The 19686-nt window shown below is 43.7% G+C and overlaps 2 long non-coding RNA genes across 5 annotated transcripts in view; one reads left to right on the forward strand and one right to left on the reverse strand.

The window, feature by feature from the left end:
• LOC309540342 overlaps positions 1 to 16264 on the forward strand; it is a 416440-nt gene extending 400176 nt beyond the window's left edge. Inside the window, exons 3-6 of one of the 3 annotated variants that reach the window (XR_014223194.1) lie at positions 2114 to 2985; positions 6408 to 6543; positions 11894 to 11958; positions 15914 to 16264. This is a non-coding gene — a long non-coding RNA (uncharacterized lncRNA). The remainder of the gene's footprint in view (positions 1 to 2113; positions 2986 to 6407; positions 6544 to 11893; positions 11959 to 15913) is intronic. The other 2 variants (XR_014223195.1, XR_014223196.1) reach the window with 2 other exon arrangements.
• LOC309540306 lies at positions 3840 to 6542 on the reverse strand. Of its 2 annotated transcripts, XR_014223150.1 has the most exons (4): positions 6436 to 6536; positions 5476 to 5525; positions 4539 to 4640; positions 3840 to 4284 (listed from the first exon to the last, which is right to left on the reverse strand). It is a non-coding gene; the product is annotated as an uncharacterized lncRNA (long non-coding RNA). The 2 variants fall into 2 exon arrangements; XR_014223151.1 differs by lacking the exon at positions 4539 to 4640 and having other exon boundaries at positions 3841 to 4284; positions 6436 to 6542.
• Positions 16265 to 19686: the final 3422 nt, after the last annotated feature.

The raw sequence follows: 19686 nt of genomic DNA on the forward strand, positions 1-19686 counted from the left end.
GGTTGCATGCGGCCGTTCGAACTACCTAACTATTGTCAGGAAAAACAGAAAGTACCTGAGATGTCTGGCCCACGGTGGGGGTGGGGGGTGGGGTGGGAAAGTGTTACTAGAACAGTAACAAGCTGCAAGCAATCTATGAATCTAGAAATGGCAGTAAATAGGATTGCTTTCAGTTTATGAGCTGGTAAGCCTCTTTCCGAGAGTAGCTCATGGTGACTGACAGTTAAAGCAGAGCTTGTGCTACATGCCAAGCGGCACAAGGCCATGAAGACGGATGGCACTAGAAGGAGCTGGGGGGGGAGCAGCAAACGCTCGCCTGATGAAGCCACCTAGAGGGAAGATGAGCAAGCAAGAGATGGGGGGGGGCAATTAGCTTTAGCTGAGTTTCCTACGTTTCAGGGGGGTTGCATTAGAAAGTTGACCATTCCAGCTCTATGAGTCTATGTTTTTCTGCTTCAACAATATTTCATGATGATCCTATCCTTTTATGTGATTGTATTTTGTATAAATATAAAAATTATAAATAAGGCACGTTCTGTGGGGCCACGAGAAGGAAGAGGTTGGAGGGGGCCACTGTCAGAAAAAGGTTGGGAAACACTGGTGTAGACAATATGGTGCTAGGTAGATCAATTGTCTGACTTAGTATAAGGCAGTTTCCTAGGTTCAAGGTGTTAGCTGAAGGAGCGTCTCCACCCCCATCGTTCTACCCGGACACTGAGGTCCAGCGCCGAGGGCCTTCTGGCGGTTCCCTCATTGCGAGAAGCCAAGTTACAGGGAACCAGGCAGAGGGCCTTCTCGTTAATGGCGAACGCCCTCCCACCAGATGTCAAAGAGAAAAACAACTACCAGACTTTTAAAAGACATCTGAAGGCAGCCCTGTTTAGGGAAGTTTTTAATATTTGATGGATTATTGCATTTTAATATTTTGTTGGAAGCTGCCCAGCATGGCTGTAGAACCCCAGCCAGATGGGCGGGGTATAAATATGAGCTTTAAAGCTCTTTGGATCCAATTTTATTTTATGTTGTTTATTTTTCCCACCATTAAACATAAGGGCCCAGGGTGGGTTACAACAGTATAAAATTACAGTTTTAAAATAATTTAAAACCAATTTTCAATCAGAAGAAAAGGGTATGTATGTGTGTGCATCTTCAGCATGTGGCAAAAGCTTCACAGGGAAGTGGCATAGGACTTCTGTTAAACTCCTTATCAGTAAGACCAGTGTCTCATATGCAACAGTGTGGCCTAGCCACAAACCTGGTAAGAACCTGTTAAGCAACTTGAATGTTAAAGTGAAAAAACAACTCCATATAAGGTACAAGGAAGCTTCTGATGCGTGCCATAAAAATGGGTTGAGTAACTTGTCTTTCAGGCACTGTGGTTGATTGAGAGATGCTGATGTGCTAGGATGGCAGAAGACATATTTTGCCTATATAGTGTGTCCCCTAATGCAAATGTTCTCGCAGACTCTTCGAACTCTGACCTGCAATGCATTACTGGATAAAGTCTGACTGGTTGGGAAATTGGTTTGAGCCTTGTACTTAAACCCCCAGGGGGAATGTCTCCCACAGAAGGTGCCAGACCCTCCTCTGTGAGGAAGGCGTTGGACAGCTTCTTCTCAGGCAGTAAAATATATTGGGTCAGCCCTGCCTACAGGCCTATGTCCACCCTAAGCAACTTTTGTAACTATCAGCCCAATACACTTTGCTGCCTCTTCTAATCCATGTCCAAGACTGGCTGGGTTGAAAGCTGAGCTTTTCTTCAACACTGAGGAGAGGAAATGTCCTCCGTTGCACCTGAGGGCAGCAGGCTAACTCAGAGGGTGCAAAGCAGGGCATGTGGTCACACAGCTCCATCCTGCAACAACTCACAGCGGCTCCCTGCCCTGATGTGGTCACTTCACTCTGCCCAATGGTAGAATCGGCCCTGGTAATAAACTTTGTCTTAGTTATTAGTAAATAGTGATTCTATCCCCAGTATAATGAAACATGTACGTATTAGGATACATGGGCCCACACAAGCCATCCCTGGCACCCACAGGGTGTCCTCTACTCAATGAAATTAGGCTTGAAATAATCGTTATGCTGTAGGTAATAGATCTGTGCTCATTTGCAGGATGTGCAAGTGGTGGCCATAGCAGCTTTTCAAGCGGACCCCAAAAGGTTGGCGATCCCTGGATTACACTGAGAGAAATCCATCTGATTTCAAGTGTGCTCAGCGGCAATAGCTTCTCACCTACCTTCTGGTTCCTGTTGGCCCAACGTGAGAGGCCGCTCTGATAATAGAAGCTGAAAGGATTTTTTCCTGTTCCCAGGCATCACTTGAAGGAAGATCCTGAAGAGAGCCACAGCTTGAATAGTTAGCAGAGCTTTTCATGTACTAACTGAAAATGTACTGTCTCAGTCTCGTGGCATTTGGCCAGAAAGCAGCAGGGTTCTAAATCAGCAACAATGAGAGTAAACTTCTCTTTTCAGTTTGGGCAGGGATGTCAAAATGTAAGCAGTTCTCCAGGATAAGGCAGATAATTTCAGTGGCATATGTCTCGGCTAATTCCGATCTCTCAAAATACCACTTGCATTTATGAGGCATTATCTGTAGAAATCTAACCTCTCAAGGACGTCAACCCAGAGAAACAGATGGCTTGCAACTGCATGTTTAATCCTCAAATCAAATAACAGAATCAGCACTTCAGAACGACTGCTTATATAGACACTTTTGTCAGGCAACGTGGCTTATAGCTGTCCATCTTGCGAAACGGGGCCCAAGCGAGTGTGTTGATGTGCAGCCAAAGAGCAAATTTGAAAAGCAATTGGCTTCAAAGTATGACTCATGCATTTCCTGTCAGAGCCCAGGCGAAATCATTTTGCCAAACCTCTTCAGCGTGAGCGCAGCACACAGCTACCAGCTCATTGACTATTCCCCTTAATTGATTCTGAAACAATATGGAATATGCAAACACACAAAAGACTCCAGTGGAAAAGAAGGTGGTAAGGCCCCAGTTGATACCAGCGGGCTTTGCATTGTCATTTTTTGATAAGGGTGAGGAAACTGTGTTGCTAACGGGCATTCTGAAAATCACCAGAATTTAGTTACTATTTCTACATTTCATTTACTAAATTTATATCCCACAGTTCTTCCCAAAGGAGCCCAGGGCAGCACCATACAAGCAATATTGTAGAATAACTGAGATACACACACCTCACAAAAAAATCAGATAGAATTACTCATGTGGAATAAAATAAACTGGACACTGAGGGCCTTCTGGTGGTTCCCTCCCTGCAAGAAGTGAAGGTACAGGAAACCAGGCAGAGGGCCTTCTCGGCAGTGGCACCCACGCTGTGGAATGCCCTCCCACCAGATGTCAAGGAATTAAACAACTATATGACTTTTAGAAGAGGGATGCGGGTGGCGCTGTTGGTAAAACCTCAGCGCCTAGGACTTGCCGATCTCATGGTCGGCGGTTCGAATCCCTGCGGCGGGGTGCGCTCCCGTTGCTCGGTCCCAGCGCCTGCCAACCTAGCAGTTCGAAAGCACCCCCGGGTGCAAGTAGATAAATAGGTACCGCTTTATAGCGGGAAGGTAAACGGCGTTTCCGTGTGCTGCTCTGGCTCTAGAGTGAGATGAGCGCACAACCCTAGAGTCTGTCAAGACTGGCCCGTATGGGCAGGGGTACCTTTACCTTTATGACTTTTAGAAGACACTGGATGGCAGCCCTGTATGGGGAAGTTTTTAATGTTTGATGTTTTATTGTGTTTTTAATATTCTGTTGGGAGCCACCCAGAGTGGCTGGGGAACCCAGCCAGATGGGCGAGGTATAAATAATAAAATCGTTATTATTATTTGGTGTTCAAAGTTCCATAAATGGATGTGGGGGCTTTTTCCTGCTTCTCATTCACATGCAAGTAAATGTGTATCGCTAAGTAACCATGTTGCAGATAGCCTGTTAATCCATATCCTCTGACTGTTGAGGTTCATTGCAAATGGTTGATAAGATTACAAAGGTGGAGGGCAAGGTGCATGACACAGAGCTCTATTCTCCAGCAGAAGGGTATGCTCAGGGAGCTCAGGAGGAAGAGCTGAAGGGCACCACCGCCTTGTAGCTTCCTCACTCTGCCTAATAGTAGGACTGGCCCTGATGCTATGGTTGGGACAAGCCTCAGGGCAGGTATGAACAGACCAGATGACCCTATGCACCAAAACTAAGACTTGACTTACCTAGCCCTTGAGCTACTGTGGCTGCCTTGCCGTACCTTCCAATTTATGCATGGTTTTCCTGCTGTCATTTCCTGAAAAGGGGCAAGTAAAGCAGAAAGAAAAGTTTCAATGTAGCTAAGAAAGAGAATCATCTTTGCAAGGGCCAGGAAAATTAAGCCGTGAAAGGAAATGCACTTAACTAGTGTGCTTATGAGACAAAGATGACACACCAAATAAAAAGTCTGAATTTGTTTGAAGAGCTTATGGGGGGGGGGTGTGGTGTTGTTGTTATTTAATCCCCACTACTATTGAAATGAGCCCCTAGTCTCAAGTACTTTTCACATACCAGAGTGGTGAATTTCCACAAAGCCTGCACTGATGTTATACATTTTCCTCCCAAGTGAAATGCTCTTCAGTAAGTAAACATGAGTATTAGATTGTGCTGTAGCTGGAGACAATGAGAAAACCCTCCATTTCAAAATACACCAGAAAGTAAATCATTTTTAAAAGCTTTGGATAATACTGAAGGGTTGAATCTCTCAAACCTGAGAACAAGCCTGGCGTGGTTTCTTTCTTTGCTTCTCATTTGCCTATTGTGCTTGATGGTACAAAACAAGTTATATATTGTATTACAATTGTGTTGCATATAATGTAGCAGGCACTTGAGTGCAACCTTCAAGAATTGCCCATAATTGTAAAGGCTATGTTCAGCATTTTGGTACAAAATTCCATTTGGAACACTTTGGAATGGATTTTATTTCTAGATCATTCAAACCACTCAGTGGTCCCTGCAATTGTTACTGGTCAGTGGCCAGGGGTGATGGGAGTTGTAGTCCGGCAATATCTCAAGGACCACAAGCTCCTCCGCCCCGCTTTATAGCATAGTAGCTGCAACAGCTTGGTTATTTTCACATTGTCCACTTTCGATAGCAAGGACCTCTCTGTGTTCCCTATGTAGCTCTGTAAGATATCACACACACTGATGGTGTGGCAATAATAATAACAGCAACATCAATCCAGTATTTGCCAACATAGGGCATATACTCAGTATGAAATTACTGAATGAAACGTGTGACAAAGAGCCCATATATACAATGCAAACTGACTTAGCTGATGTGACCTTGTCTCCATTGCCCTGCTGGGTATCTGACTCATGTCAAGCAAAACTAGACTCCACTGGACAAAACAAAAGCAAAATAACCACCCAGCTTGAAAAATTTAAAATTAAAGGTTTTAGCACAAAAGATAAAACTCATCCCATTTCCACCAAAATATTAACAAACCTGTGCACAGGCAAACGCAGAAGTCTAAAAGGCAGTATCTTCCGACTTCCCTAAATAAATAAATAAAAACAGGTGTGTGATTTATTACCTATGCCAAGAAGTCATACATTGAATGGTTTAAAAAAGCAAACCAATTTTGCCATGTGGGGATTTATGAGTGCAAGAACATTTTATGGCATATCCAGATCAGTTTCTCATAGGGCAAATGTTTTCTTGTGGGGAAAACAAGGAGATGGATGTCTGTTTAATTCTAAGGATACCTCCACAATACACACACACATACCCCAAAGGAGAAAATTCAGGGTGAGGTTATTTTTAAAGTCCTTGAGTTGCAGGATCCAAGCCAGGATCCAGCAGGGTCTCTTATTAAAACTGTTAACATTCTAAATACCTTCTCACGTTAAAAAAAGAAAGAAAGACTATTCACTTTAACCATGATGAGCTCTAGTTCCCAGATCATGCTCTGTCCCAAACTAGATGCAACACATCAGTCTTCCCTATATATTTTTTTGGACAATAAGTCCCATTAGCTACAGCCCTCCAACATCCGGAGGGCACTGGGTTACAGAAGGCTGTAATACATCATGGTTGTATGTACCATTAAAATAAAATGAAAAGCAGAATCAGACACTTCCACTTTCAGGAGAGGAATGACAGGGGTGGGGATGTTTACCTATTTCCCTAGCTACTTGTCTTCTCATAGGAAGGGATGATGGGAGTTGTAGTTCAGCAATGACTGGGGGGATCAAATGTTCTCAATCCCTGCTCTAATTTATTAAATGTTGCATTGAATTGGTAATATTCTAGGGGTGGTAGTTGTAACAGGATTTATTATTCAAGCCGCATGGTATTTTATTTTATTGCATTGCTAGAAATATTGATATAATCCTTTCCCCCACTATCTTAATATTGCTTTTGCCAATAACTCACAGATTTTGGCTGCAGCCTTTTAACACTTACCTGGAAGAACGTCTCACTGAACCGGAAGGGGCTTTACTCCAAGTAGACATTAATAGAACCACACTGTTCAGGTGCTGGATACTGTCCCCCGGAAGTAGCCCCTCAGCTGTAAGTAAAAAAAAACCACAACAAAAAACAAATCCAAAAGAGTTAAATGCACTTTGGCAGAAAATTGTTGAGTGGGTTTAACTTACAACGATAAACAATAAATAATATAGTCTCTCTCTCTGAACACTACAGAGGCATGTGCATTCTCTTCCATTGATTTTATCACTTCATCACACACAGCAAATCTGAGTCAACATGAGTGGCAAGTCTCTGAGGTAAAAAACGAACAAGTCAAGGCCATGGAAGCATATCACATGCTTAGGAATTTGTCTATTGTAACCATAATGAGGTGGCCTATTGACTCCAAGGAGACAATTCAGATATACAATGTGCCCAGTAAGGAGGTAGTGGATGTCTCTTTTTCTCCCCATCTCTCCCCCCCCACCCCCCACCCTGCCACATCCTCCTAGAGTAAAACGTAAGTTGAAGAGGTGAGGAACATTTTAGAGAGGCAGGTAGAATGATACATGCAGATACCACAGGCATCAGTGCACCCACCAGCACTTCCCATGGCACCCACAGATAGTCCATCTCTTTTTAAAAATGCATTTTTACAATTTATATACACATCATTCATCATTTATCTCTTGTCCTTGGGCTTCCCAATCCATCTCTCCATGGCAATTTAGATAGTCTTTTGTCGGCTCCATATTCTATTATTCCACCCATTTTCATCTCAAATCTTCCTTTATTTAGTGTTCTCTGCTGCTCATATGACCATTCCTACTTGTAGATTAAATGGACTATTATACCCTCTAAGACACTTTGGTAGAGTACCCACAGAAAGTCTCATTAAATATCCCCTCAAAAATCTGCAATGCAAGAGAGACAGCTTTTTCTCCCTCGTCAGTTCCTGTTTGCAGTGGCCTGGCCTATCAAACAGTGACCACACCCGCTTAAAAATACTCAAATTTCATTGGATGCCAGGAGTAGACAGCCACCCATCCTCCCTTGTGTTCAGAACAGAGGAGACTAGTTCTCTCTGTGAGAGAACACAATGGTGGTTGATATTATTGTATTTTTTTCACTGGGGAGTGCTGATGGGGAACATGTTATGTCATACCATGCATGACAGCCATTTTGAGCTGTGCCATGGTCTCATTGTCCATTATGCCACATCCCCATGACAACCATTTTGTGATTGACATTATTATTATTATTATTATTATTATTACAGTTGTACCTTGGAAGTCAAATGGAATCCATTCCGGAAGTCCGGTCAACTTCCAAAACTTTCAAAAACCAAATCTCAGCTTCTGATTGGCTGCAGGAAGCTCCTGCAGCCAATCAGAAGCCGCAGAAGCCCCATCGGCTGCACTGGTGGAAGAAGAGGAGTGCAGTGGGAGCACACTGCCCCCGGCAGCACTATCTCAATAGGGGGGCATCGTGGCTGGCCCCACCCACCCACGCTGGACACCACGCCCCTGCAGGTGATGTGTCCTGCCCCCAGGACACGTGCCAGCCCCGCCTACTCTCCGCCCCTTGGTGCCGGAGCATGAAGCTGTGCCATTCTTTTTGGATTCCAAAAGAATGTTTGCAAACCGGAGCAATCATTTCCAGGTTTGCGGCATTTGGGAGCAAAATGTCTGAGTTCCAGGGCATTCGGGATCCAAGGTACAACTGTGTTGTTGTTGTTGTTATACCACCCTTCATCTTTAGATCCCAGGGCAGATCACAACATAAAAATACAATGTATAAAAAATAACAAAATACATAATAAACTTAAGAACAAAAACAAACCAATACTCCCCCCTCCCACAACACACTTAAAAGCATATCGGCTGTTAATCTGCCAAAGCAATTGATCAAAATGTAAAATGTGCCCACTTTGATACAACTACCATTTCATAGATTGCCTGGTTTGGTAGAAAAGAAATACTCATTAATGAAACTATTTGTTAAAACATGATGACAGCAATCGCTAATGTGGGCGCCCTGAGACGTCATTGCACTACAGTTCCTACTAGTCCCAGCCAGCATGACCAATGGGCAAGGATGTTGAAAGTAGCAGTCCAGCATTTGTCTAGCCCTGCATCACAAATACGCTTGAGGACATTTATTTACATTCCAATACATAGATTGCATAAAATACATTATCCTTCAAGCAGCCAGACGTCTGTGCATTTTCGGATATCCAGTTTCACTGCTGACTTTATGCTCCGCTCAAGCACCACCACTAGTCCCAGTAAAATGAAACATCAGGCCAAATTTTCCTCTCAATTACACTTCTGCAACAGCATTTTAGTAGTCAAGGTTTTATTCCCACATAAATTCGATTTCATCGGCATTTGAAGAGTGCAACAGAGACAATGGCTGACTAGTTGATTTCAGATTTACATTCTCTAAATACAAGGGCATATGGTCTGACTTGGAGGGGGATATCAAGTGCTCACCAAAGCCAGACACAGTTCATGAAGAGGAGTGTAAAATAGCACATCAGTGGCTTGGTCACAGTCATTTAACATCTGCTACACTCGTGTTAATTCAAGTTGGACATCACATGAAAGGAAAAGGGGGGGGTCACAAATGCAAGCTAAGGCAACTGCTCAGGAAATGATGTTGCATATGAGGCCTGAGTTTGACTGACACTGGAAACCCCACCCTCACTTTTTTACTGGGGGAGTGTAACCTCTGTTGCATATTCATTGGGTTGCACTGAACTTTCAACCAGGATCCCCCCCCCCCAGTTTCAAAGGGCAAGTTTGGGGAGATGGGGAAGTGTCCTAAACATACACAAAAAGCTTGCATACCTTTTCGTGAAAGGTGTATACACACACACACACACACACACACACACACACACACAGAGCTGTCATCTTCCTGGCCTCATCTGCTGTTTGGGCACCATGTGTGTGTGTGTTTGTGTTAAAATGGCAGCTTTCTTTCTGAACCCATCCCAGCTAATCATGGATCACAGAACAATGCAATGACATCGTATCAACATTTGGCAATTCAGATTCATCCGTATAATGAGATCACAAAGGCAAATCAGAGTGAGGATATTGTCCTAATTCCAAATGGCATTATGTTGTAGGACAGGCATCCCCAACCTGCAGCCCACAGATGTTTTGGCCTACAACTCCCATGATCCCTAGCTAACAGGAACAGTGGATGATGGGAATTGTAGTCCAAAACATCTGGAGGGCCGAAGGTTGGGGATGCCTGTTGTACGGAAGAGGGAAGCCTGCCCTAAAAGAGACTGAAAGCATCTCATTGTTTAGTGTAAACTGTTGCAGCAGAGTCACCTGGTGGATTGGGAAGAGGACTCTGAATGACATCTCACTCCAGCATCCTCCCTCTTCTGCTGCCAGCCTCATCTTTTATAGTAGTAAGTCCATTGTTTGATATTATTCATGAGCTTCTGGATTCATCACTGATCGTATTAGTGTGAACTGCTTTGAGAACCATTATACAAATGCTAGTCAAGACTTACTTTATATCCAGTTTTAATTTACGGTAATTTCCATTAAAAAAAATTGTAACAGTTGGATGTGCAAATTCTTGCATATGCTGCCAAAGGGGGTAGATGGTGCTGGATGTGCAACGCTGTAGAGTTTTGTGCCCAAAGCCTGCAAAGAGCACCAGGGGAAACTGACAAAGGAACACAGCAACAACCACCCCATACCCTCTCTCTCTCTATAGCTAGTGCTGAAAAATCTCTCTTCACCGTAAAAGTGAAAATGAAATGGGATTTAAAACACCATGGCAGTTTCACCTCTAGACTGAAGGCATTTCTCCCAATGCAAACTTATCAGCTTCATCTTTCCTCCGAGTGAGGAGACCTCACAAGGGCACAGTGCTTACCTAGGTTCCGTTCCCCTTGGAAGGAGGTCGCCAGAGGCTGACTGTCATTTTGTCATATTCAGCTGGTTTACAAATATGCAGGTTGAGCGTGAGCTGGAGGCTCAGCTTCAGCATTCTAACAAACAGCCGCTGCTCCCCTATTAGATCTCCAAGGAAAACAGCTGGCAACCTAAGCATCTAACAGAGGGGTGGGACCCTCTGGTCAAATGTGGCTCTGCAGCCTTCTCTGTCTGGCTCTTCAGACTCTGCCCACACTGTTCCCCTGGGCTGCAGCCTTCACTCACCCTGCTCTGTGCCCTGAGTGCTTCAAAGAATCATAAAATTGTAGAGTTGGAAAGGACCCAAAGGTCGTCTAGCCCAACTCCTTGCAATGCAGGAATCTTTTGCCCAATGCGGGGCTCGAACGCATGACACTGAGGTTAAGAGTCTCCTGCTTTACCAGCTGAGCTATCCCTGTAGTGGAATGTGTTCCTGATGTGCAGAAATTAGCCTACTGTACAAACGTCACATTTACATTTGTTGCTCCACCCACATTTCCTTCTGGCCCCAACCACCACTAGCATGGGGCCTTCCGAATGTTGCCCAGAAGAGAATGTGGTCCTTTGGCTGGAAACATTTTCCCAAACCTTTCCAACCTCAGCTCTCTCTCTCTTTCCCTTTCTTCAACCCAGTCTGACTCAAACTGTTTACGCAGACACAATGCTTCCTTCTCCTGGCCAGAGGGCTGGCAAATCTCCTCTGACTCTCACCAAGCCTCCTTGGACCATTTTATTCATGGAAAACACCTGCTGAATATTTCAGGCTATTGGATGCTCTTTTGTCAAGTCCCAGACTCTCACCCACCATTTCCCCCAGGCCAACCTACGCTCACAGAAAACCCACTCACAGAAACCTGATAGGAAACACAAAACAACATAATTTTCTGAGTTCAAGCAAAACATTGGGCTTTATTTAGTTCTCAGCGCCAAGATGAAACTGAGTAACTTGAGGTGGAGAAGCCCCTTCACTGTCGAGGCAATATTTGACAAGGGGGTTCAATTTTTTTTGTCAGTTCCTCATCTATGGAAGGAAAAGGGCAAGCTGGGATGGAAGAGCTTAATAACTGTGTCAGCAATGCAATGCCGGATTCACAGGAGGAAAACATAGGGACCAACAGCAACGGCACCACAGTTTGTTAACTTTTGCTGGTCGTAATATTCAGGGATTCCGGATAACACAACGCATTTCACATTTTGTCCTATTTTCTTCTGTCAACGATTTAGGCAGAGCCAGCATCCATTCAAACCTTCACTTATTCATTCAGTTTGTTATCAATAATAATACGCTGGGAGACTTAAAACAGAAACAATAGATGCAATAAGGGTTGTTGGAAGCAGGGCTACAAGGCACTTGAAGCAGGTGAATACTTGAAGCTAATACTCTTTAAAGGTATATGACTGCATGAGTAGTTATATACACAACCTTCATGAAGACTTGCATGACAAAGTGTATAAAATTATGGTGTGAAAAACGCAGAATATTTTCTCCTCTCATAATACTAAAATAGGAGTCATCGGATGAAGCTAAATGGTGGGAGATCAGAGCAGATAAAAGGCAGCACTTCTTCACATGGTGCGTAGTTAAACTGTGGAATTTTCTACCATATCATACAAAAATGCATTATGAGAAACTGCTTGAAAAGAAAAGTGTACTAGGATAAATTCTCACTAAAATGCTGAAGGATTTTCATTGCTGCAGAAATTTGAAGAACTGAATTTAAGATTGTAAAAAATGCAAAAGCTGGGGAATGGAAATTGGCAGATTTCCCCCCCATCCCTCGCTATGGCTAAAGCCATTTTGCCATGCCCAATTACCCGTAGGGGTGAGTCAGCTCAGCACAGAGCTAGAAGGAGCAGAGAATGCAATAACTGAGTTGTACTGGGCAGATCCATATAGAAGGGTCAATGCAGAGACAGAATCAATTTCAAACAGAGCTGTTTACACACTGTACATTGAAAATACACCCCCCAGGTCTGTGTGCACACCATACATCTGTGTGCACAAAGCACATTTCCCCTCAAAAAAAAAATAATAATCCTGGAAACAGTAGTTTAAGGAGGCTGGGAACTGTCATTATTTGAGGGGTAAACTGCAGTTCCCAAGATTCTTTGGAGGTGGGAATGTGCTCTAAGTGTGTGCAACCAAGGAAAGTCTGCCCAAAGGGGAACTGGAATGAAGATACAGATAGGCAGGATGATGGACAGGGGAATAGAGGTGTTGGGAAGCTGGGAAGGGAACAGGTAGGCAGAGCAACAGAAGACAAGCAGGCATGCAGCTGGCAGGTGGGAACAAGAAACAACCAGCGTTATAAGACACTTCCTTATCTGGTGACAATGGTCAGGTTGGGAACTTGAGAAGTATCCAGCATGGGGTCATATTTGAGCAACTTAATGCTTTTATGTAAAAAAATATATATTTTTTTTAAAAAAATCAAATTCAGGAATCTTGTTAGGATTGGTCAAATCCAGGCCAATCAAAAGGAGTAAAATCATCTTTCCCTTAAGTAGCAACAAGTACTACTATAAGTTGGTCAACTCAATATACACATACACAACTTTAAAAATAATCAGATCTCATGAAAAGAAATGCGTGCTCCTGGTGGACAGGGGAGCATTCAGTAGACTTTTAACTTTATTCGAGTAGACTATACAGCCTAAGCAGTTTAATAAATCTGCACACTTTCCACACACAGAGAAGTGGGATCATTTGATTTTAATATGTATTGCTAATTTGCTTCACCCTTAGCAGTAACAGTGCAATAAACAAATGAGCCCTTGGGTCTGCAAAGATGTGCTTGCAATAGTCTCCTAGATGGATGACATCGTTATTATATGGCACTGCTATGCCCCAAAAAGGTTCTTGCCCCTTTTTATATCTATTTTATTACTGATGTGCTTTATGATCTCTGTGGCTGCTATTTTTCCTTTCCAGCCTCTCTGTGGTAGGCTTAACTGTATACAGTCTGCTTTATATCTAATTGTTGGCCTTCCTAATTTTTAAGGTGTTGTGATTGCTGTAAACTCATGTTTTACCTTGTAGGGGTTGCTCATTTTTGCCTGTACCCAAGTTCAGCAGGTGAAACGCTGGCTCTGGGCACGGAAGGCAGCAATTTGAGAACTTAGTTACTAGTCATTTACTTAGGGCACATCACCTGTCTTCCATGATGGAACTCAAGGCAGTATCCACAGAGTTCTCATGGGGCCTCCCATCTAAGCACTGGTCAAACGCAGACCTGCTTAGCTTCAGTAAGGTGGCTGTATCATTGTCTCCAGACCATGTTTTCAGACTATGCCCTGGAACTGATTTTGCAGTTTGTGAAAACAAAGAAGGCATAGAAGGGTGTGGGGGTGGAGGACAATAGCCTGCTATTGGCCACAGCCTAGATCAGGGTTGGAAGGCAACTCCTATCATCAGCAGGGACTGATGGGATTTGGTGTCCAACATATAATGGAAGCATGGACTAGAGGGATCACATGAATCAATATGCCAGGCAACACAGGGCTAGAAGGAGGGATATGGAAGACAGACAACCGGCTTGAATGGTGATAAGACAGAGAAGGATGAGAGATGGCCTCTGGGACAGGAAAATTGGGATCGGTTTCATGTTTCCAGCAGCTCCTAGAAACTGAGAGAGGAACACTCACAAATGCAATGGAACAAATTGCATGGTGAGAATCTGGATTTTTCCAGTGGTATGTGGATATCTGGATCACCATTCAAGGTTATGTTTTTTGATTGCAGGCAAAGCAGCCTCTCAGTCCTTCTGTAGTAATGGAGGTGTGAAGAGGACCCAGGAAGGGGTGGCTCAAAGTCTGTCAGCAAAATGTCCCCAGTGGCTCCTGCCTATATCTTTAGGCCCCAAGGGGCTTACCTGGTGGTCTTACCTGGCAGAAGCAGTAGCAGCAGTGCTTGGTGGTTTGGAACCACCTTTTCTATTTCCCACAATGCCCCAGGGTGACACTAAGGCAGGGCACTGTGGGAAATTAAAATGGTGGCTCTAAGCTACACCATGTGGAGTGACCAGATCAGGTATAGGAGTGGGCCTTCCCAGGATGCAGGGCCTTGGAAATTGTCCATGGATGTCGCAGGCTGACGCCAGCCCCAGAAAACAATATGGTAGAAGTGGACTATTTAGTCTACCCAAGGGACAGCAATAGATCGTAAAAATCCCTTGCAAGTTGCAAGTCAAAGTAGCAAGCTTAGTGTTTTTCCAATGATCATATTATCTGTCTCCTTTGAGCATTTCAGCAGCTTCCACACAGCATCCCTCATATTTTATCCCACATTTTGTGAGTCCCAAAGCTGCTATGAACAGAAGCATGCGTGATCTTTTTATATCGTTACTGAGTAGTTTATCATTTCACTGTTCCTCAATTTCAGGTTGCAATTCTCCTGTTCAATCATCCAATTACAGAACAAAAGCTCTATGAATCTGCTTACATTAACAGTTCCTCACTATGAATAATCAATATGCAATAGCTGCTACAGAATAGTTACAAACCCCACTGGTGGGGATAGGGGGGTGGGCCCACAGAATAAAATTAAACAAAAATTACACACCCAAGCAATGCCATTAAATTGATCACCTATATCCTGTCTTAATAAATACTCTTTTCCCGTTAAGTGTTTTTATACTTTTTAGAGCTTTTTAATTGCGCTGTTGTTCACATCCTTGTGATTATCACAGTGCACAGGTGTTTTATAAATACAAATCATCATTAAACCTCTTATATTTTACAGCCCAATCCTTAAAAGCAGTCTGCCAATGTAAGCCCCGTTCCATTCAACCACATATGTGTGAACAGAATGCTTTGCCATTCAAGCTGTAAGTTATTTCCCCCCAAGGGCCCTCTGTGTGTTAGAAGCACAGTCTTGCTATAACTGATTTTCCAATTTTCACATTACAAAGTAATGGGAAGCAGAATGAGAGCTTCCCCATAAACGTGGACCTACACAGTTTCAAAATTGACTGTAAGCAGGAACTCCTGTAATTAAGCTTCCATTGCAGTTGCTCAGTTTCTTTTTCTTGCTGGTATCCTTGCCAAATCTCGGTGGGGAAAAGCCTGTAGTCAAATGATGAAGCCAACTTGCTGAAGCTAAGCTGGCCTTGGTCTGGGTCAGTGCCTGGATGGAAACTGGACTTTTTATTTTTATTTTTATTATGTGACTCCTCTGACTGGCTTGCCCTAGCTCAGGTTGCCCTAGAACCTCGGGTTAAGAACTTTGCTTCAGGATGAGAACAGAAATCGTGCTTCAACAGCAGGAGGCCCCATTAGCTAAAGTGGTGCTTCAGGTTAAGAACAGTTTCAGGTTAAGAACGGACCTCCGGAACGAATTAAGTACTTAACCCGAGGTACCACTGTAGGTTATTGTAGTTTAGTGTTCTGTTGCAAGCTGCCCAGAGTGGCTGGGGAAACCTAGCCGGATGGGCGAGGTATAAATAAATTATTATTATTGTTGTTGTTGTTGTTGTTGTTGTTGTTATTAGCAATTGCATTTTAGAAATTTTTATTCTTCCTCCCTACAGGCTACACACCCGACTGATCCTGCTCAGAGCCTCCCTTACACGCTTTTGATTTTTTTAAGATGAGCAAAATTCCTTATGTTGTGTTTACAAAGCAAAATGTTAACCATAGCCGTTGGGCTGTAAGTCAGAGCTGGAACTAAAACAACCTTTGCAAAGCTGATGGCCTCCAAATGTTTCGGACTACAACTCGCATCAGTTCCAGGCAGCTAGATTATAAACCCACCAGCGACCAATCCAGTGAGGAGGACAAGGCTGAACCGCCCTGTGTTTTGCAGGAAGAAAAGCTATGAAATTTCACAAAAGAAATTTCATTTCTTCAAGGCTTCAATTAAATTTTCTGTGCTGGGCTGATACTATTTGTTACTATTCCCTTTTGTCTGGAGAGGGGAAAAAATATTCAACCAGTGTTTCCTACCTGTCAAAACATATAGCTCTGAAACATGCTTTTCTGACAACAAACATGGCTGAGAATCTCCAAACAGCCCAGTGTGCTTGGAGAAGACGCATGCTGAGCATCACAAATAAAAGTTGGAGAAGTGAGTGGGGAGGGAGGGAGAATGAAAGGTTAGATGGAAAGACAAAAGCAGATGACATGCTGGAATTTTTTTGGAACAAATAAGAAGAATATAGTACAAATCACATAAACGTCTGATCAGAGATGGGCAAAATCTGAGTAGATGTCCACAATCTAGATACGGAAGAAAAATACTCCTAATTTAGTTCAAATTTCAATAGTTATCATGGACACACATTAGCGCTTACTAAGCTACAATAAAAGGATCTTCGTCACCCAAAAGTGATCTCCAATCAAGATCAGAGGAGGGAATAGCTTGATGGTGATGGAGATACAATTGGGCTTCCTACAGCCTAGCATAGAAACCAGAAGAGTGTCAGTCATGAGTAGGGGTGGGAAAGAAATACAATTCAGTTCACATTCAAATGAGGATTTACTTAATCTGCACTTTCCAAACCAATATGCTGACTGGAACGCAGGCCTCCTTTTGAAATTTGCACTTCTCTGAATTTTGCAAAGCACTTCTCCAGATACATAATGTGTACAAAAATGCACATACTAGGGGAAAGCGTTCATCAAAAATGTCTATAATAGGGAAAACTGCATACAAACATTGGAAGAAATTTGCCGGAAAATATTGGTGCATTTTCATGAGGGCATTTTTTAAAAATTGCCAACAGATGTGGAAATGTGGAGAATTGGACTTGAGACTAAGGGAAAATCAGAAATGGATAGAAACCAAAATGGACAGATTCACTCACCCCTAGTTGTGAGTCCCTTCTGAAAAAAGCTGACCAGCTTCAGCTCTTATATACCAGGAATTTCTGCAAGCCTCCACTTACCTTCAGCCATTGCCCCCACTCCCTAACTTGCATGAGTTTGATGTCCCTCACTTCAGAATGAGTGAGTGAATAATGCAGCCCTTACCTTGAGGAACTTGTAATCTATATTTAGCAAGGTGGTGGGAATCCTTTGGCGTAAAAAACCTAAAGGAGAACAAAAGCGTCCCCCCCCCAGCCCAATTTTAAAATTCATAGAATTGTAGAGTTAGAAGGGACCCTGAGGGTCATCTAGTCCAACCCCCCAATGCAGGAATCTAAGCTAAAGCATCCATGACAGATGCCACCCCCCAATTTCTGATAAAAACCTCCAAGGAAGGAGAGACCACAACCTCCCGAGGGAGTCCATTCCACTGTCAAACAGCTCTTACTGTTAGAAAGTTCTTCCTGAAGTTTAGTCAGAATCTTGTAAATTAAATCCACTGGTTTGAGTCCTACTCTCCGGAGCAGGAGAAAACAAGATTGCTCCATCCTCCATGTGACCACCCTTACGATATTTGAAGATGGCCATCATATCTCCTCTCAGTCTCCTCTTATCCAGGCTAAACATACCTCGGTACCTGTACACTGAGTTGGAATTACATGACTAAGAGCACACTAGGCACATCTAAACACACACACAGTCTTCCAGCACTTATTCCCTTTGCAGCCTGCTCTGCCACTTTGCAATGCAACTGAGTATTGTGAGTCGAGGGCCCTCCACCCGCTTAGGGATAAATAAGAAACAAGGTCGCATGTATTTTAGGTTAATGGACTAAAGAAGGCCACAACTTTATTGGTTACAGCACGTGAGTGGTATTGGTTTAGGCATTGGATCAAACAATCTATACATGACTCCACCCCGCTCAGTGGGGAGTCATCCGAAGGTTAACAACCAGTGGGAGGAGCTTGTTGATGCAAATACAACTGGAAGTTTCCCCTGATGTCACCAGGGGTTGTGTCATGGCCCTAGCCACCAGCAGGGCATAGGAAAGGATCCACAACCACCAGATTCCTTTAACTTCTGTGATGGCCACAACCTGCCCTCCACCCGATGACACATATTCCAATGCCTAACTGCCACTCGAGCCGAAGAGGCTTGCTGCCAAATACCCTCACAGCTGCATCCAATCCCTAATGCTACTTGCAATGCAACTGAGTATTATGAGGTGGGCAAATTCGTATTCTGAGCTAGACACAGTTGACTACTTCGACATGACTACTTCATTATAAATCGCTTGCTTATGAAAACTGGATGCTCCTTATATCATTTCAACATGCTGATTATTAATATCACCAAGTCTACACTTTGTAAGAATGTAAGATGTCACCTGCTGGATTCGTCCAAAGGCTCACCTAGCCATAGTATCATAGAATTGCAGAGTTGGGAGGGACTACAAGCACTATCTAGTCCAAACCCCTGCAATTCAGGAATTTTTAGCCCACTGTTGGGCTTGAACCCATGACCCTGAGGTTAAGGGTCTCATGCTCTACCACCTGAGCTATCCAACATCCTGTTTTCACAGTGGCTAACCAGGTACCTAGTCCACAAGCCAAACCTGATCACAACAGTACTCTTCCCTGCATGTGATCCCCCTGCTGCTGGTATTCAGAAGCAAAGCTCCTCTGACAGTGGAGATACAGTATTTAGGTTCACTGCGTCTACTCTGAGTAAATGTTAGTTGAATACAACCCATTGTGTTTACACATACAAAAACACATACCGCACACATTGGGATACCAATGTCTCTTGTGCCTTGAAATGAGGCTATACCAAGTTTTGGCCAGCCCTGTCTGTCTGGGAGGATGATATACTCTGGGTCTTTACACACCCACTGTCCTCCTCCTTCCTGTGCTCACCTCCTGGTGAAGCAGCCAATATACAGGCCGTCTTCTCCTTGGCCATTTCCTCATTGTCTCTAAATAGAGCACAGCAACCCGGACGTGGTTCCTGAGGTCAGGAATGCCCATCACAGGACAACTGGGTCTCATTACAGCAGCCCAGCTGCCGCAGTGACCCACCAAGAACAACTATTGCTAGCAGCCGTATCTTCATGGTCCTGGCTGCCCCTGTGGGTGAATGTCAGATTGCAGCTTTGCCCAGATGGTTGCTGCAGGCTCAATGGGGCTTTCCTCGTGGGCAGGGACACTCCCTGAGAGAGGTTTGAAGCTCCTCTGTTATCTATCAGTTCCTGTATTGTCTCGTATGACTGGAAGCAGCTCTCTGGAGTCTCAAGTAAATGAGATCCCTTTGCCTGAAGATGCCAGGATTGGACCTGGGGTGCTTTACATGGCCCCATCTAGAAGAAGCCAAATGCAACTCCTTCCTTTTACAACCTCTACACTATTTTAACTGGGAAAGCAATGAAGCAATTACGTTATTTATGGATAACAAATCATAGAAAACAAATTATCTGCAAGTTGGATGCTCACAGGGAATT

This window comes from Podarcis vaucheri, assembly GCF_965113315.1.
Source record: "Podarcis vaucheri genome assembly, chromosome: 1".
Classification (NCBI taxonomy): domain Eukaryota; kingdom Metazoa; phylum Chordata; class Lepidosauria; order Squamata; family Lacertidae; genus Podarcis; species Podarcis vaucheri.